Here is a 19,945-nt window from a genome sequence, read left to right as displayed (position 1 = left end):
GAGAACTGACCAGTTCTGTATCAGGGTGGACAATAACCCCATCCATCAGGACAGAGCAGGACCTGACACGCTGAGCAGTGACCCTGAGGAGAAGGGGCTGGGCACTCCAAGGTCCCCACACCAGCCCGTGGTGCACGCTCACCATGAACAAGGCAGCTGCACACGGGGCTGCATGAGGAGGAGCGTGGGGACCCAGGCACCTGGAGTTCTCATCCCATTCGGTTCAGCACTGGTGTGACCCCACACACACGGGGGTGTGCCAGTGTGCGGCTTCCCAGTTTGGAGAAGCAGGGAGGAACTGGAGAGTGCAGGGCTCTGCCAAGGCAGGTTCAGCACCTTGTGCACATGGTGTGGGATGCTGAGGGACCTGGGCTGCTTTGGCCCAGCAGCGCTGGGGAGGCTGCAGCAGTGCAGGAGTAGCCTGAGAGTGCTTGAAGGGTGGTTTCAGAGGTGGTGGAGGTTTTCTGCATAGTGGGAAAGAGTTTGAGAAAGAAATAATGGCTGAAAGTGTAGCTGGGGAGGTCCAGGCTGGACATGAGCAGCAAGGAATGTGACTGGAAGGGCAGTGCTGTGGTGGAGCAGGTCAGCAGAGGGAGTCTGCATCAGCCCAAGGCTTTGTGCTTCAAGGAGCAGCTGGGGAGGATGGAGAGAGCTCAGCAAAGGTAGGAAGATGCTCAGACAAGAGCAAGGTGGGGCAGCAGGGGGGATGTCTGCAGCCTGCAGGGAAAGAGGTGCAGGGGATGCCACAGCACAGGACAGGCTGTTGTGGAGATGATCAAGGGATGTAAAGAGGCTGAAAGACCCAACAGACATGAGCTCCTTCTCCCCTTGGCTATGGCTGTTGTCTGCACCTCTGATGCCTGTGAGGAGACACCTTGTCCTTCCAGCACAGGGGCCTCATGGCCTCCTTTCCCCAGCCAGGACCCTGGGAGGTGTGGGAACATAGTCCTGCCCTTGGCCTTGCACAGCCCCACATCACACTGTCCCAGGAAGGGCCCTGGGCAACGTGGGAGGGACAGGATCTGCCTTCCCAGGGCTGGGGGTCAGGGCTTGGCCCTTTGGTTAATGAAACACATCCAGGTTTACTGATCATCAGAGCTACTTTCCGCTTCATTACCCTTTGTTCTGCTTCAATTTTTCTGTCCCAAATGACTCTGGGGATGGTTTCTCAGTTGTGTCCCTCAGTAGGATTCATTAACATTAAAGAAACTTTGAAGTTTAGATCTGAGTTTGACTTCTTCAACTTGCCCTCAGGGTCTGAGGTTCATGGACTCAGCACCAAAGCCACCAGAGGGGTTATTAAAGCGCCTTGGGCTGGTCCTGTGCTGCTGAGCTGGGCTGGGCTCCTGGGACAGAGGGAGCTCCTGGCAAGCGGCAGCGCTGCAGAGAGACAGCTCTGCCCAGGAGCAGCTCCTCTGCACACGCAGCAGGGCTGAGGGCTCTGCCTGGGGATCTCAGGGAGACGAACAAGGCAGAGAGAGATTAAAGGTGGTCAGGATTGGGAGGATGACTGAGAGCTCACTGGAGGAGGAACCTTTGCAGCCCTTGCCATGGTAAGTCTCTGGGTGCAGGGCAATGCAGCTCTAGCTCCTGGAGCCATCTCCTCAAACTGGCACAGGCACAGCTGGTGGGATCTGTAAGGAGGGGGCTCTTGTCAGGCAATGTTGAACAGCTGTGAAGCCGGGTGAGCACCCAGGGGTGCCCAGGGCTGTCCTGCAGAGCAGGGTCCCTGCACCCCAGGGCTGTGCCAGGGCAGGGACTCTGCCGCCTGCCAGGGTCAGCGCTCAGCCTGCCCGGGGAGATGCCATGGCAGCAGCTGTGGGTGGAAGGAGCGACCCCCGGCAGGGCAGGCAGGGAGCTTGTGGGGTTGAAGGGTGCTGTGTGGGTCAGGGCTGCTCAGAGCTCCAGATCAACCCTACAGACATGGCAGAGGGTCCTTCTGAACAAGGACATCAAGACAGCAACAGCTGCAAGGGAGTGAGTCTGTGCTTTCAGTTTTCCGCTCTTGGTTGTCTGGGTGTGCAGTGGGAGATGGGGATTTATTTCTCTCTTTGGAGAAGACACTGAGACCCCAGTTCTCGTTAGGACTTGTCTGAGCTGCTCCTGAGCCCCTGCACACACAGAGCTGCCCCTGGGCAGTGCCACGAGGTGTGAGCAGGACAGAGCTGAGCACACAGCGGGTGGGACGGGGTCTGTGACACTGACAGGGAGCAGAGCCAGGGACAGAGACACAGCTGCAGGCAGCACAGACATGGGCAGGAAGAGTTAACTGCTACCAGAAATGCTGGGGATGGAATTTAGGAACCTCTCTCACATCCCCTGCAGTGCAGACACATTTCCCAGTGCAACTCCTTGGTCTCCTCTCATCCTCAGCAGAGCCTCTGCCCCAAAGCCACGGGGTCCAGGTCACCAGTCTCCACCTCAGCAGCTGCACCTCCAGATGAAGGGTTCCTGGAATGCGGTACAGAAAAAAGGTGCTAAAAGTACTTGCTCTACAGTGTCATTATGTGAGTCGCAGCAGCACAGTCGGGTAAGGAGAAGGTTCCACAGCCTGCCCGTCTGCCCTTCTGTCCTTGCTTTATTTTCTAGTAGCACTGCAGTGTTCTTCCCTGTTTCTCCACCTGTCCCTGGTGCTCTTGCTCTCTGGGGTTGGGGTGCAAGTGTGGGTCAGTTTTGGTTCTGACACCAACTCAGGGGGTTTTGCCTCGGAGTTGTGTTCATGAAATCTACATGCCCAAGCTTCATTTTAAAGTGCAATGAACTGTTTTTTTCAGTTGGTAGAATAAGAATGAGCTGAAACATCCCTCCATCAGGGAGGGGGTTTTCCGTGAACAACAGCATATTATTTTCCTCAGAGAAGTCTCCCCTAACTTGTCACTGTCCTTTCCTCCTTGCACAGGTCCTCATGCCCACAGGCAGCAAATGTCCAACAGCAGCTCCATCACCCAGTTCCTCCTCCTGCCGTTCACAGACACACGGGAGCTGCAGCTCTTGCACTTCTGGCTCTTCCTGGGCATCTACCTGGCTGCCCTCCTGGGCAACGGCCTCATCATCACCACCATAGCCTGGGATCAGCACCTCCACACCCCCATGTACTTCTTCCTGCTCAACCTCACCCTCCTCGACCTGGGCGCCATCTCCACGACTGTCCCCAAATTCATGGCCAACTCTCTGTGGGATTCCAGGGTCATTTCCTATGCAGGATGTGCTGCCCAGGTCTTCTTTCTATGTTTCCTGTTTGGTGCAGAGTATTCTCTCCTCACCATCATGTCCTACGACCGCTACGTTGCCATCTGCAAACCCCTGCACTACGGGACCCTCCTGGGCAGCAGAGCTTGTGTCCACATGGCAGCAGCTGCCTGGGCCACTGGGTTTCTCAGTGCTCTGCTGCACACGGCCAATACATTTTCACTGCCACTGTGCAAGGGCAATGCCCTGGGCCAGTTCTTCTGTGAAATCCCCCAGATCCTCAAGCTCTCCTGCTCACACTCCTACCTCAGGGAAACTGGGTTTCTTGCGGTTTGTATGTTAATAGTATTTGACTGTTTTGTGTTCATCGTGGTATCCTATGTGCAGATCTTCAGGGCCGTGCTGAGGATCCCCTCTGAGCAGGGACGGCACAAAGCCTTTTCCACCTGCCTCCCTCACCTGGCTGTGGTCTCCCTGTTCATCAGCACTGGTATGTTTGCCGACCTGAAACCCCCATCCATCTCCTCCCCATCCCTGGATCTGGTGGTGTCTGTTCTGTACTCGGTGGTGCCTCCAGCAGTGAACCCCCTCATCTACAGCATGAGGAACAAGGAACTCAAGGAGTCTATAAGGAAACTGATGAGTCTTTGCTTTTCAAAAGCAGTCATGAACTGACCTCCTTCTTCTGCCTGTCACTTGTAATATAAGACATTACTAGTTCAACCTGAGTTTTGTATGGTTTTTTGTTTTTGTTTTTGTTTTTTTTTTATTTTCTTTTAGCTTTTCTTTGTTGTATTGATGCTTCTCACAAGCCAAATTATTTGTCATCTTATATCTGTCTGTATCTACCTGTCTGGTGTGACCCGTTGTCTTTTTCTGAGAAACGAGCTGTACTCTCTGTGTGTAAAAATGAAATAAAGGACCCTGCACTGCCTTGTTTGCCCAGAATCTTCTCTCTGAGAACTCTGGGGCTGCAGGAGCCATGTCTGTGTGCTGAGAGGGAGTGAGCAGGAGCCGCCCTGAGCTGGGTCTTCTTCCCATCCTGACCAACTTGAATCTGTGGACTCAACCCATGGCCCTGGGCACCACAGCCCACTTGCTCTGCAGAGCAGCACCTCCAGCTTGGGGCTGTGTGGAGCATGGGAAAAGGGTGCAGGAACGGCTGGCCAGGTCAGCACAGATCAGCTCTCTTGGGAAAGGGCAGATGGGATGTTCCAGGAGAAGAGTGGGGCACTGTATGTATGCAGAAAAGACAGGGAAAGAGAAACCCTTTGCTGCAGCTGGCAGCTTGGGGCAGGTGGCCCTGACACTGTGGCAGCAGGACCTTCCTGAGGATCCAGTAGGTCAAATGTCTCATGCTGTCCTGGGTAGCAAGTCTGGACCTGGGTCTGCAAGCTGCCTGGGCTGGAGATCCTCTCAGCATGCCGGCTGGATGAACATTCTCACTGTCCTTCATTCTCACTGGTCCCCACTGCTGTGGGACCAGTTCCAGTGTGGCTGCTCTGCCGGGCTGGGCTGGGGAGAGGGCAGGGGGCTGGCACAATTCAGGAGGGGGTGGGAGGGCTAAACTGGCAAATGCCCCAGAGAAGAAAACACCAGTGAAGAGCTGAAGTGTGTGACTGTGCAGGGCTGGCACACAGCAGTGTCCTCTCCCAGCCAGGCTCCTGGGAGAGCCCTGAAGGACCAGCAGAGCAGGGTCTGGTGTGTGCCCATGTTCATGGGACTGTCCTGGGGCAGCTTCCCCAGTCATCACAGACCAGCCCCTCAAAACCACCATTTCCTGCACTGGCCCTTCACCCCAGCTGAGAGAGGTTGTTCATCCCTCAACGCAAGGACACTAAGTCAGAATCCAGTGTTTCCATTGTACGGATGAGATATGAGCACGCATATCATGTACATAAGATGAACCCAACTCAGTACAAACACCATCAACTATTCCTGCCGGTTCCATGAAGGCCTGTGGGACAGCCAGTCATGAGGTCACTTCATGTTGCCAGTAACATACCATGGGAGACTAGCTGAATGGAGCACTGGGATGTGCTGCCTTGAACTGAGGTCCCCATGTCCGTTCCTCATGACGAGGGACATGGCCATGCATAGGGATCTGGACCTGCTGGATCATGGGGCTGAGGCCAGTTGTCTGAGGTTTAACAAGGCCAAGTGCTGGGTCCTGCACTTGAGTCATAACAACTCTATGAACGCTGCCGCCTCAGGGAAGAGTGTCTGGAAAGCTGCCTCATAGAAAGCGATCTATGGGTGTAGACTGACAGCAACTGAACATGAACCAGCATGTGCCCAGGCAGCCAAAAAGGCCACCAGCATCCTGGCTTGTATCAAGAATAGTGTGGCCAGCGGGACTAGAGAAGTGATTGTGCCACTGTTCTCAGTGCTGGTGAGGGTGCACCTTTAATCCTGTGTTCAGTTTTGGGCCCCTCATCATAAGAAGGACAGTGAGGCACTAGAGAGAGTGCAGAGGAGTCGACAATGCTGCTGAGGAGCTGAGCACAAATGTGATGAGGAGCAGTTGAGGGAGCTGGGGCTGCTCAGCCTGGAGAACAGGAGGCTGCGGGGAGACCTCATTCTCTGCACTGCCTGAAAGGACTTTGGGGCATGGGAGATATTGTTCTCTTCTCCCAAGTAGCAAGTGATCAGACAAGACCAAATGGTCCCAAATTGCACCAGAGGAAGTTAGGATTAGACACTAGGAAAAAATTACTCACAAAAAGGTTTTTCAAGCATTGGAGTAGGATGCCCAGGGCAGTGCTGGTGTCACCATCCCTGAAGGGGTTTAAAGGAGCTTAGACGAGGTTCTTAGGGACATGGTTTAGGGACAGAGTAAGGTTATGTTTGGACTCAATGATGCTGAGAGTCTCTTCCAACTGAAATGTTTCTATGATTCTATGATATAAACTGGAAAATTCTTCTATCACTTCTTCACATACCTGCCTCTTTACCCATACTCCTGAAACTTATCTAATTAAGTACACAATTCTTGAACACTAGATGTAAATGACAAAACTGACGTGGCTCCATCAGTCTGGTCTGATACCTGCCAGTCCCAGGCAAACACCTCAGGTACATGGGGGCCTCTCGAGGTTTGCACTGGGTGCTTAGGTGAGACCATGGAGCTCAGCCCGAAAACTTGAGAACTCCCCTCAAAACTGAAAAACAAAACCAAACCAACAATGACAACAACAACAAAAAACTCCCCACTCTGATTTTTTTATCAGGTGAAATAATTCAGTATTTCCAATAAAATGTCTGTGGAATTTCTGTCCTGCCAAAATATGAATTTTCAGAAGCCTGTCTGGACATTTGCACTTTCCATGGCTCCCCAGAGGTTCTTCACCTCTCACTCTCTGCTCATTCAGAGCCTCTCAACTCTCACTCTGCTCTGAGCTTCAGGCAGGTAAAGTCTTTCAGCAGTTACTCTCGTACTCCCTATAGACAACTCTTCAATTAGGGCAATGGACCTCGCTGGAAACTGCTTAATTTAACCATAGAACTGAGAAACATCATTAAGTTCTATTGTGGAGTGTTTTGTGGTTTTTTTTCTTCTTTTTTGTTTCCTCTAATTAAAAATTCCCCAGTGCCTGTTTACATCCAGTTCTCTAAGGAAACATGAAGCAATTCCTGCAAAGAAGCTGTAACAATAAGGTGCAAACTTCAGTACATAATCCGATGTAAAGAAATGTGATGTAAATCCCAGGGGCCAATGAGCAGAACACGGAGTTTGGGGAGCTGATTATAAATTTCCTGCTAACAATTTGAGTAGAGGAACATTCTTCTCAGGAACTGCTCTGTTTATCTGACACCTTTCAGGTCTCCTACTCTACCTCCTTTTTTGTTTTATTTAGTTTAGTTTTGTTTTGTTTCACTTTGTTTTGTCCCATTTTGTTTTGTTTCATTTTGTTTTGTTTCATTTTGTTTTGTTTTTTTTTCTTGTTTCTCCACGTATTCCTTCTTCCAAAGCCTTTCCAAGGGAAAGATTCCTTGAATCACAGAGCAACTCAGATTTGAACATCATCTTGTCTCACTGTCCTGCTCAGGGCAGGGTAAACCAGGTTGGGTTGTCCAAGGCCTCTGTCCAGCTTTGGACCATCCACAAAGGAGCTGAACATTCACTCTGTCACATCATTCAGGGGCCCAGGCTTGGGGCTGTGACACCTCCCTGGGGAGCCTGTTCAGTGTCCAGCACCTCTGGGTGAAGAACCTTTTCCTCATGTCCAACTGACTCTCCCTGGCACATCTTCTGCCATTCCCTGGGCTCTGTCACTGTCACAGAGAAGAGCTCAGCCCTGCCCCTCCTGTTCCCTGCTGAGGAATCTGCAGCCCCATGAGCTCTGCCCTCAGTCTCCTCTGCTCCAGCTGAACAAACCCAGGGACTTCAGCCGCTCCTCATACGGCTTCCCCTCCAAACCCTTCACCAAATTTGTAGCCTCTCCTGGACGCCCTTCAATAGCTTTATCTCATTTTTACCCTGTGTCCCCAGCCCTGCACACAGCGAATGCTCCAGGTGAGGCCGAGCAGAGCGGGACAATCCCCTCCCTGCCCAGCTGGCCATGCTGTGCTGGATGCACCAGGACACGGGTCCCTCTTGGCTCCAGGGACACTGGTAGCTCTTGTTCAACTTGCTGTTGACCAGACCCCCAGATCCCTCTCTGCAGAGCTGCTCTCCAGCATCTCGTCCCTCAGTCTGTCTGTACAACCAGGGTTGACATGTCTCAGGTGCAAAATGGCACCCCAGAATATCTGACAGCATTGGTGCTCACTTGGGTTCATCCCACCTCTCATACATGATGTTCACGCTCACATCCCATCTGTACAATGCACACGTGGACTTCTGACCTACTCATTCAGGGTCTTTCCAAGGAGGGACAAAGAATCTCTCTGAATTGGGGCGAGGGGTCTGGGCTGGAAATGAAGGTTGTGAGGGATTAGTCCATGATGATTGGGGCTGATTCCATAGGGTGTCCAGCACCCACAAGCGCAGCCGAGCCCCTGCTCTGCTGGTCCTGCAGGTCTCTGGCAGGAGGCCTGGCTGTGAGGGGACACTGCTGTGTGCCAGCCCCGCACACACACAATATTCAACTGTACACTGGAGTTTGCATCTGTGACCACTTTTGTGGGCATGTTCTTGAGATAATATTTGGAAGAAGACCTGAAACTTCTGGCCCTGCCTGAGGAGATCACCTTTCTATCTGGAAAGGCTGTTGTGAGGCCATCTCTGTGACATAAGTGCTCATTGCATGTCCCTGCCTGGATGTGTTTCATTAACCAAAGGGCCAAGCCCTGACCCCCAGACGTGGGAAGGCAGATCAGGGCCCTTCCTGGGACAGTGTGATGTGGGGCTGTGCAAGGCCAAGGGCAGGACTATGGTCCCACACCTCCCAGGTTCCTGGCTGGGGACAAGGAGGCCATGAGGCCCCCGTGCTGGAAGGACAAGGTGTCTCCTCACAGGCATCAGAGGTGCAGACAACAGCCATAGCCTTCTCAGAGGAGAAGGAGCTCATGTCTGGTGGGGGCTTTCAGCCTCTTTACATCCCTTGATCATCTCCACCACAGCCTGGACCTTCTCAGTTGCACTTTGTGCCATTATTTCTTTCTCATGCTCTTTCCCACTATGCAGAAAACCTCCACCATCTCTGAAATCACCTCTGAAATTTCTGCTGGGTGAATACAAGGTATTGACAAGGTCTGGACTCTCCCTTGGCTGAAGCTCCATTTGCTCAGCTACTAAACTTCGCATGCAGTTGGCTTATCCTGATGAAGGTGTCTCTCCCAACATAACAGCATGAGGAGTTACAGGACACTATAAATATCATCTCCTGGGGAAACAGTGGGGTCTTGTGGGTCTGATACTCAGAATGCCAGAGGTCTGGAGTCAAAGGGATAGTTTCCCTTCATGTGGGAGAGCAGCAGGAATGTGTGGAGCTCTGCCTGGGGACAGACAATGTCAGCTGAAGGGTGAGGAGTCAGCATGAGAGGGCAGAACAATATGGGCATTGCTGTGGTGACTGGACATCAGCTACTGACTCACTGATGTGGAAGAGGAATGAGATGAGGCCTCCTTCAGACAAATGAAAGAAACCTCATGTTTCCAGGGCGGTGTCCTCGTGGCAGACCTGAGATCTCCCAATATCTGCAAGGTACCAGCCATCCAGGAGGGGCTGGAGCTCATTGACAACATGCTCCTGACACGGGTGACTGAGGAGTCAGTGAGGTGAGGTGCCCTGTGGGACTTCACACTTACAAACCACAAAGAGTTGGTCAGGATGGAACAGTCAGGGATGGGAAAGTGGAGCTGAGGCTCCTGGGAGATGATAACAAGGCCAAGAGCAGGATTTAAGGAGAGTAAGCTTTGGCCTGCTGAGGGACCTGCTTGGGTTCTATGGGATATGACCTTGGTGTCTGCAGTGCTTTTCTCTCACATTTCCTCCCTCTTCTCTCCCACCTGCTGTTGTGCAGTGTGTTTTTCCCTTTCTCAAATACAATATCCCAGAGGTGCTGCCAGCATCACTGAGTGGCTCAGATTTGGCAAGGAGTGGGTCCATCTTGGAGCCAGCTGAAATCAGCTCGGTCTCATGTCAGTCGAACACCTGTTGTCTTCTCAGAGAGGTGACAACTGTAGCACAGCCACACTCACCCCCAGTTCCAAGACTTTACCATGTAAACCTAGTACAGGGTGACAGCGCGTTGAGTTTTGCAAACTGCTGGATCATGGAAAAGATCTTCTGTCAGCAACCTTTTGAAGTCTTCAGTCGATGAGCAGGTTCCTGTGGGGAACTGTAATTGACCTGACATTCACTGGCCAGGCAAACCAGCATGTGCCAACAGTCCAAAGGATCCTGGGCCAACTGCTTAACATGTCTGCTGGTGGGTCAACAAGGGTGATGCTCACCTGGATCTGGTAAGAAAGAAAAGCTGGTGAGGGATGTGAACATCAGTGTCCACCTTGGCTGTTGCGACCAGGAAACAGTGGGGTCCCAGGCACCAGAGGGGAGGGAGGAAGGCCAGCAGCAGAGTTCAGGCTGGTGGGCTCCAGACTTTCACATACCGGGGGACAGCGGCCGATAGAGGTGGGGACATAGAAGTAGGTCTGAAGTGTGAAGGAGCTCAGGAAATCTGATCAGCCTTACAGGACAGCCTGCTCCAAGCGCAAGAATGATCTCTCTGAGTTCCCATGAAAAGAAGCGTTTATCTCGGGAGGCTGCCCGTTTGAACTGTTAGAGCTCCAGAGCAAAAAGGCAGCACACAGGAGGTGGAAGCAGGGGAAGCTGCAAAGGAGGAATTTAGAAAACTTGTCCATGGATGTGGGGATGATGCCAAAGCTGCCCCGGACTTGATACCTGCGGGGAGGCTGAGGGCAGGAAGATGACCTGATATAGCTTCATTTGCAGTTAAATAGAGAGGGCGATTGTGGGCCTGCTGTTGCACTTCTTAAGAGTAGAATCAGACAGGACTGAGGTTCTTCATGGCTTCTTTGCCTCCATCTTCACCACCAAGGTCTCCTGGGACTTTGTTCCTGAAGGCAGGAGTCTGGAGAACACCCAGGAGTGGATGGGGCTCAAGTCAGGGGTGACCTGAGCAAACTCAGACAGCATTACAGAACAGGAGATGGGTCACTTGGCCAGCTCCATGAACACAAGTATCGCTCTGCTGTGGCACCTGAGATTCCCAAGAACTTCCACGTATTGGTCCGGAGTTTTGTGATTCCCCTTGAGGTGTCCTGGCCTATCTCCTCACTCACATGGTGATTTAGACACCCACTTTTGCAATACATTCAGTCTTATCCTGAGACGCTCCACATCAATATGAACAGGAGGCTGTCGATGCCACCTGTTCTGGAAAGGGAGGGAAGGGCGAGCAGGGAAGGAAACAGAAGAAATTTGGCTTTATTGCCGTTTCTTGTGGAAATGCTCTCTGCTTGGCTGTTCCTGAAATCCCCCTAATCATCCACACCACACCCGAAGCCTTCAGGAAAATGCTACGCAGAGCCTTGGCTTGTAAGAGGATTTTCAATGTTAATGAGCCCTCTGCTGCCATGATCCTGAACTGCAGCTACTGAAAGAATGAACAAACCTCTGATGAAGTGAAAGGCAGAAGCAAACCCCAAGTTTCTGAGAGTGTGTGGGACCCCATGAAGGGCCATCACTGACACAGCTGTGAAGGAAACAACCAGTGCAGGTCCCTGTCCCTGGAGGCTGGTGAAGGAAAGACTTGGAGACACTGGTTACAGGTGGTGAGGGCCATGTGGAGGTGGCTCTGATGCCATGTCAGCCCTTGATGATTTTATTACCGGAATGGCTGAGCTGGGGCCTGGTAAATTATTCTCAAATAGTTTTCAAGGCTTTTCCTGTGGTCAGTGTGAGTGTTTTGTGTTTTGAGGATGGGTTTTATGTCAAGTGGTGTTGCTTTAACGGCAAGGCTCTGGTTTTCTGTAGAGTTGGAAATGTCTGTGAGTTCTTCACAACTCATCCAGTTTCTTTCACGCACCTGGCAATGGTCACCGATCACCTCAATGTCCCAGTCCCAAACTTGCTTGAATCCTCTGTTTGGATCCGTATCCCATCACTCCAGGAGGTTCATGCATCCACCAGGCTCATGGATGATTCCTGAGGACCATCCAAGTGTGGGCAGTGTAAGAGAGGAGCAGAGCAGGGTCAGCTCATGGGCCATGACCCAGCACAGCCACCCCAGCAGCAGCCATTCCCCATCTCCCAGGCAGAGCCATGCCCACAGGATGGAAATGTCACTGTCATACATGATTAGCCCAAGAGAGGCCTTTCTTCCTTTCATATTCCCAGGAAATTCTTCCTCCTGTTCCTCCTCCACCTACAGACATCAACTGCTTTCCATTTCTGGGCTCAGACATAGCTGGAAGGGTTCACAAAAGCCATCAGCCATCTCATTGCTTCTCCCTGACATGCCCTGACACTCTCCCACACCTACACATGGCCAATCACGGCTGCTCAGGGCCTCCCGCTCTTCAGAAGAGGCCTCGAGCTTCTTGGTTCTTCATGGTGATAATAATAAACTTCTTTGCTCTCTGCAGAGTTCATGGTGAGCTTTCTTGTCCATAACAGCCCCTTTATGACCATGTCTTACTAAATGGTTGTGTTTTTATGATCATTTGTGCAGAAAGGGCAGTCACAGGACAGCACCCAATGTGTCAAAACTGATGCCAAGTGAAATGCAGTAAAGACCTGATGAGTTCCCCCTGTGTCTGTGTCTCTCCTGGAAGGAGTCTGTCCTGAGAAGGGGATCCAGCTCCTGCCACTCTCTGCAGAGGCACATGGGCAGTGTCCGTGCACCTGGGGACACAAAGGGTGACGTTTGCCAGACCACCCTTCATCTGAACCACTTAGATGTGTTCTTGTGGATGGCTTATGAAGCCTTATAGTGCAAATACTTATTTAATTGTTATTGCCAGAGGGGCTACCACAGATGCAGGGTACTATTTTACAGATATTTAAATATAACTACGGATTCCGAGACAAATTACACAAACACTTGAAGGATTATTGATGTCTTTAGCATCTCAGGAAATGGGATGCCAGATTTCAAGGGCAGGATGGTTTGGGCTCTGTGCTGGGATCTGGAAACTGAAACGTGCTCCCATCTCCCAACCACCTGCCCTCCTCAGTGAGGGTGTGAGACATTCTGCCAGCGAGGGCTGAACTCACAGTCATGACCAGTATCTTATGTCCAACTGCAACCAATGGTGTCCTGCCAGATCAGTATTTGGGGTTCCATCCCTGGATGTATTTAAAAGATGTGGAGATGTGGCACTTAGGGATCTGGTATAGTGGTGGAGTTGACAGTGTTTGATTTACAGTTGGACTCCATGTTCTCAAGGGTCTCTTCCAGCCTAAATTATTCCATGATGCTCTGATTCCATGATTTGGGTTGAAACCATTTCAATTCCATCACCTCCAGCTTCCCTCAGAGGCTGCTGTTGTGTGGCACAGCTGTCCTGGCTCTCCAGGCAGGTTGGGCACTGGTTTGGTGCCTGCATTGGCAGTTTTTCCCTTCCTGGGGTAAAAGGCTGTTGAGGAGAGATAGTTGTAGAGATTTGGGTCACAGGGATTTGAAGGAATCCTTTCAAAATCTGAGCAGGCTGGGCTTTGGTACAAAGGCACAAAGGAAGCCAGAATCTTTATGTGGTGTGCACTGACACACACTGTCACCTGCATTTCCAGTCTCTGCAGTCCCAGGTGTGCAGCAGAGTCTGGAGTTCTGAGCTGCCTTCATCTGCCCTGTGTGACACGTGTAAAATGGAACTACCCCAGTCAAATGGCTGGTTTTGATTGTCCTCACAGCCTGAAGCACCACACGGGTCAGGAGACAAGCCAGGATACCCAAAAAATCCTCACATATACTTCACTTACAGTTTGGGTGTTTGCTGGCATCTTAGCAGACATGGCATTCGGATTCCTGCGTGCAAGGAGCTGGTCAAGTGCCTTTTCAACATTTCTGTAATGGTGGCTTTGCTGCCTGGCTGATGTGCAGACTCTGTACATGGAGGCTGACACCTCTTGAACAACCTGCTCTGAAAGGATGAACAAGGTGGGCACAAGGACAGCAAAAAAGAAGAACCTGGGTGGGGGAAAATGAAAAGGGATGTACAAGTTGTGGTCGGGGCTGTTTAGGGGCACTTGTAAAGCAGGCCTGGACCTTCTCTGAATTATTCCTGTGGTCAGGGAGAACCTGAAAGCTGTCTCTAAATTGAAAACATGAAGGGGATGAAAGGACATTGACATTCAGGCTGGATGGGACCTCAGCAGGTTTCTCAACCAACCTCCTCCTCAAAGCAGGGTCAGACCAGATTACTCAGGGCTTGATCCAAACACATCTTGGTCACTTTCTGGGACAGAGTGAGAGCGCACTCCTGGGAAACAGCTTCCAGTGCTTGACTGTCCTCAGGACTGGAAAGTTTCTCACTGTCTATAGCAACTTTTCAAGCCTAAATTGCTTTTTCCTCTCTTCTTACACACTAACACAGACCATAATATACTGCCTTGGGCACAAGAATATTGGGGGGGATGATGCTGAATGCCTTGCTGACTTCCAGTTAACAGACCACACCTGCTCTGCCCACATCCAAACCCTGTCCTTTGCTCACAGAAAGCAAAGAGTATGGACAGGCACAGACTGCCCTGGGTAAACCCCGTCACCTTCTCTTCCAGACACCCAGAAATGGGGTCCCAGTGGACATGTTCTGGGGCACAGCCCTTAGTTCCCCTGCTCACCCATTGGCCATTTTGAAAAGTGCACACACTGTGTGAGAGCTGCCAGTGGTCAGGGAGTCCCCCCAGTCTCCATGAGCTTTCCAAGATGGTGGAGAGTGGCCTCCCTGTGACATCGTCCTGCTGTCTCAGCTCCTGGGATGCTGCCCCTGCGTCCCATAGACTGGAAAGGGTTGTGTTAGTTCCAGTGATCCCTGACTTGATCCCTATCCACTGCTGGATGTTCTGCCTCCAGTCACAGAGGCCTGGGACACATTGCTGGTGAAAATGGAGGACAAGAGGACACAGGGATTCTCACCTCTTTCCCTTATTAAATTCATTAGTGGCCACACAGTGTCTTTGTTTCTCATTAATTGTTCCTGCAGTAGTAACAGCTCATTATGGGGCCTTTGACTGCCTTACAGGTGTAGAATGAGTTTTGATCTGGACTGTTGCTGTGCTTGGAGGCTGCTGTCCTTGCAGACCAGATGAACTCACTTCTGCCACCCTGCCTGGCAGTTCATTCCACCCGTGTCACAGCTCTGTCTGCAGCACTGGCAGCTCCAGCTCCCCAGTCAGGCCCCTGGCTGAGGACATTGCCTCACATCTGGGCTGAACCACCCCAGCTGTGGCACCAGCCCAGCTCTGACCTGCCACAAGAAACCTGGTACCAAGTGTCCAAGAGCCCATGTGTGCAAAGGCTTTGCCTCAGAGCACAGACACGACATGGCCAAATACTGCTGAATGTCTCTCTAGACCTAGGAGTATAAAACCAGAATAAAATGCCTAAATCCCTTCAACTGAAGATATTCCTCCCTCGGTTTGCAGAAAGTAGATCCTTTGCTGTAACATTCCCGTTGTCCTGTCTAATGGTGGGACAAGAAAATATGATTTTCATACCAATTCATTTTCTAATAGGAAAAATACAATGCTGGCAACAAGTGTTTCTACAGAGGAGAGAGAATCAGCATCACTGATCACTTCAGGTTGTTTCAAAGGATGTGCCCCTGGAGCCCCAGGGGCACCTGGAGGGAGCCCAGAGGGGACAGAGAAAGGGACATCATGGGCTGCTCCTGTGCTGCTGAGCTGGGCTGGGCTCCTGGGACAGAGGGAGCTCCTGGCAAGCGGCAGCGCTGCAGAGAGACAGCTCTGCCCAGGAGCAGCTCCTCTGCACACGCAGCAGGGCTGAGGGCTCTGCCTGCAGCACCGAGGGCAGAGGAGCCAGGCAGAGAGAGGGAAACGCAGTCTGGGGTGGGAGGATGCTGAGAGATCACTGGAAATGAAATCTACTCAGACATGAAGCCTGTGGCTGCAGGGCATTGTATCTGCAAATCTTGGTAGGATCTCAGAAAACTGTCACATTGCAGACCCTGCAAGACACGTAAGTACAACTTTCAGAGATTCTCTGACGCAGAGGAGAGGATGTGTTGCAGAGCAGGGATTTCCTTCTGCACTGTCAGAGTGACAAGACGTGAATGGTGCATTCTCCCAAGGGTGGCTGTGGGGTGTAAATGTAAATGTGCAGGCAGGGGTGCCCAGGGCTGTCCTGCAGAGCAGGGTCCCTGCACCCCAGGGCTGTGCCGGGGCAGGGACTCTGCCACCTGCCAGGGTCAGCGCTCAGCCTGCCCGGGGAGATCCCAAAAACACCAAGGAAAGAAGATCTGGTGGAAAGAGCAAGATCTGGCACGGCAGGGTCCTTCTGCCATTGAGAGGGAACTGCGTGGGTCACGGACACTGAGGAAGTATTTATCTCATAGGGATGATTTTAAGTTTTGAGTTCTTTCCACTGTTGGTTGGTTGGGTGGGCAGTGGGAGATGGGAATTTATCTCTCTGCCCCGAAGAAGTTGCTAAGACCCCACTTCTCATTAGGACTTGTCTGAGCTGCTCCTGAGCCCCTGCACACACAGAGCTGCCCCTGGGCAGTGCCAGGAGGTGTGAGCAGGACAGAGCTGAGCACACAGCGGGTGGGACGGGGTCTGTGACACTGACAGGGAGCAGACCCAGGGACAGAGACGCAGCTGCAGGCAGCACAGACATGGACAGGGAGAGTTAACTGCTACCAGAAATGCTGGGGATGGGATTTAGGAACCTCTTTCACATCCTCTCGATTGCAGACACATTTCCCAGTGCAATCCCCTTGTCTGCTCTCTTCCCCAGAAGAGCCTCTACCCCAAAGCAATGGGGCCCAGGTCACGAGTCTCCACCTCAGCACCTGGACCTCCAGGTGAAGGGTTCCTGGAATGAGGTACACAAAAAAAAAGATACTAAAAGCACTTGCCCTGCAGTGACATCATGTGAGCGGCAGTGAGCACAGCTGCGCAGGGAGAAGGCTTCCCAGCATCCCTGTCTACCTTTCTGTCCTTCCTTTATTTTCGGGAGCACTGCAGTGTTCTTCCCTGTTTCTCCACCTGTCCTTGGTTCTCTTACTGTCTAGTATTGGGGTGGGGAGGGGAAGGGGACCACTTTTTGTTCGAACACCAACACTGGGAGTCCTGTCCCAGAAGTATTCTCAGGGAAACCAGATGCTAAAGCTACGTTTTAAACTGTGATGAACGATATCATTCAGATGGTAGTCATGGAGAATGAGAGGAATCATTGCTCATTCAGAGACGGGATGTTCAAGGAGAAATGACATGTTGTTTTTCCTCAGAGAAGTCTCACCTAAACTGTCACTGTCTTTTCCTCTTTGGACAGGTCCCCAGCAGAGGCAGCAAATGTCCAACAGCAGCTCCATCACCCAGTTCCTCCTCCTGCCATTCACAGACACCCGGGAGCTGCAGCTCTTGCACTTCTGGCTCTTCCTGGGCATCTACCTGGCTGCCCTCCTGGGCAATGGCCTCATCATCACCACCATAGCCTGGGACCAGCACCTCCACACCCCCATGTACTTCTTCCTGCTCAACCTCTCCCTCCTCGACCTGGGCTCCATCTCCACCATTGTTCCCAAATACATGGCCAATTCCCTCTGGAACACCAGGAACATCTCCTATGCAGGGTGTGCTGCCCAGCTTTTTTTTTCTTTTTCTGTGCTACAGCAGAATATTTCCTTCTCACTGTCATGTCCTACGACCGCTACGTTGCCATCTGCAAACCCCTGCACTACGGGACCCTCCTGGGCAGCAGAGCTTGTGTCCACATGGCAGCAGCTGCCTGGGCCACTGGGTTTCTCAGTGCTCTGCTGCACACGGCCAATACATTTTCACTGCCCCTGTGCAAGGGCAATGGCCTGGACCAGTTCTTCTGTGAAATCCCCCAGATCCTCAAGCTCTCCTGCTCACACTCCTACCTCAGGGAAGTCTGGCTTATTGTGGTCAGCTCTTGTTTAGCATTTGTTTGTTTTATTTTCATTCTTTTCTCCTATGTGCCGATCTTCAGGGCCGTGCTGAGGATCCCCTCTGAGCAGGGACGGCACAAAGCCTTTTCCACCTGCCTCCCTCACCTGGCCGTGGTCTCCCTGTTCCTCAGCACTGGTGCATTTTCGTACCTGAAGCCCACCTCCATCTCCTCTCCTTCCGGGGACCTGCTGGTGGCAATTCTGTACTCGATGGTGCCTCCAGTTATTAATCCCCTCATCTACAGCATGAAGAACCAGGAGCTCAAGGATGCCCTGTGGAAACAGATATCTGGGTGTTTACCAAACCAATAAACTTATTCTATATAGCATTTTTAATGTAACTAATTACAGGCCCAGCCTGTAATCTGTATTTTCTGTTGTTACCGGTGGTTTTTTCGGTTGTGAAAACATTGTCATCCCCTTTCTAATTCACTCCGTTCTTTTATAATCACTGGCTGGGCAAATGAGGAACCATGATCTCTGTGTATTTAAACAAAATAAAAGGTTCTGTAGTGACTCTTCTTTCACTGTATCTTTCCTGAAAGGCCTGTTTGGAGCTGCAGGGACAGTTCCTGTAAATGGGTGGAGGGACAAGAGTCCAGCCTGGCAGCCCTGCCAGGCAGCACAAGCGCTTGGTCTTCCAGAGCTGTTCTGGTTCCACTCCCACACTCTCCTTCCCATCCCTTGTGTTGGTGCAAGACCTGAGTGCTCTGGCAGCTTGGTCCCCGTCCTGCTGTGTGTCAGTGCTGTGAGCGCAGGCAGGGACAGGCAATGGGCACTGCTGTGACAGAGCTGGACTCACAACAGCCTTTCCAGATAGAAAGGTGATCTCCTAAGGGCAGTGACTAAAGGATTAGGTCTTCTTCCAAACCTTCTCTTAAGAACATGCCCACAAAAATGGCCACAGATGAAACACGAGTGTACATCTGAACAGTGTGTGTGTGCAGGGCTGGCACACAGTAGTGTCCTCTCACAGCCAGGCCTCCTGCCAGAGACCTGCAGGACCAGCAGAGCAGGGGCTGCGCTGTGCCCCTGTGCACTGGCAATTGTCATGGGCTGGCCCCTCCCAACCACCATTTCCAGCACTGGCCTCTCACCCCTGGTCAGAGCTCTTTGCTCTTCCATGGAATTACACTGAATGAGTATTTCAGATGTCCATGTTTGCATTGAACAGATGAGACTGAGCATGCACATCATGTACATGAGGTGATAAGAATCTGAGTCAGTACAAACACCGTTCCTTGTGGTTCCATGAAGACCTGTGAGACAGACAGTTCATTGAGGTCATATCATGTTGGGACTAATATCCCATAGGAAACCACCGGAATGCAGCACTTGGATGTGCTTCCTTGAGCCAATCTCCTTTCCTAATGGTGTGGGACATCAAAACAAATGTAGAACATGGTGAAACAACATAGGACTGAGGTGCCTCCCATTCTTTGGGAACAGGAACAGAAGGACAGAGGGATACTGTGACTCCTGCCTCTGTGTGTAAAAGGGAAAGTGTCTGTCCCTCAATATCTCTATGTGCACACCTGACAGAACCCCAACATCTGCGTGTGTGACTTCAGGGACAAACCCCAGTGGTGCAGTGAGTTTCACCTCAGCTGCCTTGGACAGGCTTATCGCAAGTGTCCCTGTTTGCTGTATCACCTTTGCCATCTCCACCACATGTTGTTCTACACAGTCCTGCATCTGCCCCTCTTGCCCTGTGCGAAATTCTGGATTGTGGTCTCAGAAGTGCCAGAGTAATCAGAGAGGATCAGAGGTCCCTCAGAAGGGCAGACGTCAAACCCATCTTCAAGAATGACAGGAAGGAGAACGGGGAGTATGACAGGCTGCCCAGCCTACATCTGTCCCTGGGAGGGTGATGAGTCACATTCTCCTGCAGCCATCTCCAGGTAGTTGTAGGACAGGGAAGGGATTGCTGAACCCCAATGGGCAGGGGAAAGAAAGGCATGTTGTGTACATGGAGTTTTGCAGGCCCCAGACATGGTCTCCTGTGGTGGCCTTAGAGCAGCTTGGGGAGATCTGGGATAAAGATGTGGATATTGTGATGGGTAGGAAGTTGGCTGGATGACCAAGACCAAATATCATCAGTGGTACAAAGTCCTGTGTTTAGTCGGTTTCTAGTGGCATCCCTCAGTGATGAGTACTGGGGCCAACACTGTTGAATGTCTTTATTCTGCCCCT

General features: G+C 51.6%; 1 pseudogene; it reads left to right on the top strand.

Annotated features, from left to right (window-relative positions):
• The first annotated feature begins 4,328 nt into the window (after positions 1–4,328).
• On the top strand, positions 4,329–18,064 carry LOC136106424 (olfactory receptor 14A16-like; annotated as a pseudogene).
• Positions 18,065–19,945: the final 1,881 nt, after the last annotated feature.

Source organism: Patagioenas fasciata, chromosome 11 (genome assembly GCF_037038585.1).
Source record: "Patagioenas fasciata isolate bPatFas1 chromosome 11, bPatFas1.hap1, whole genome shotgun sequence".
NCBI classification, from domain to species: Eukaryota; Metazoa; Chordata; class Aves; order Columbiformes; family Columbidae; genus Patagioenas; species Patagioenas fasciata.
This window is presented reverse-complemented; position numbering and strand designations above follow the sequence as displayed.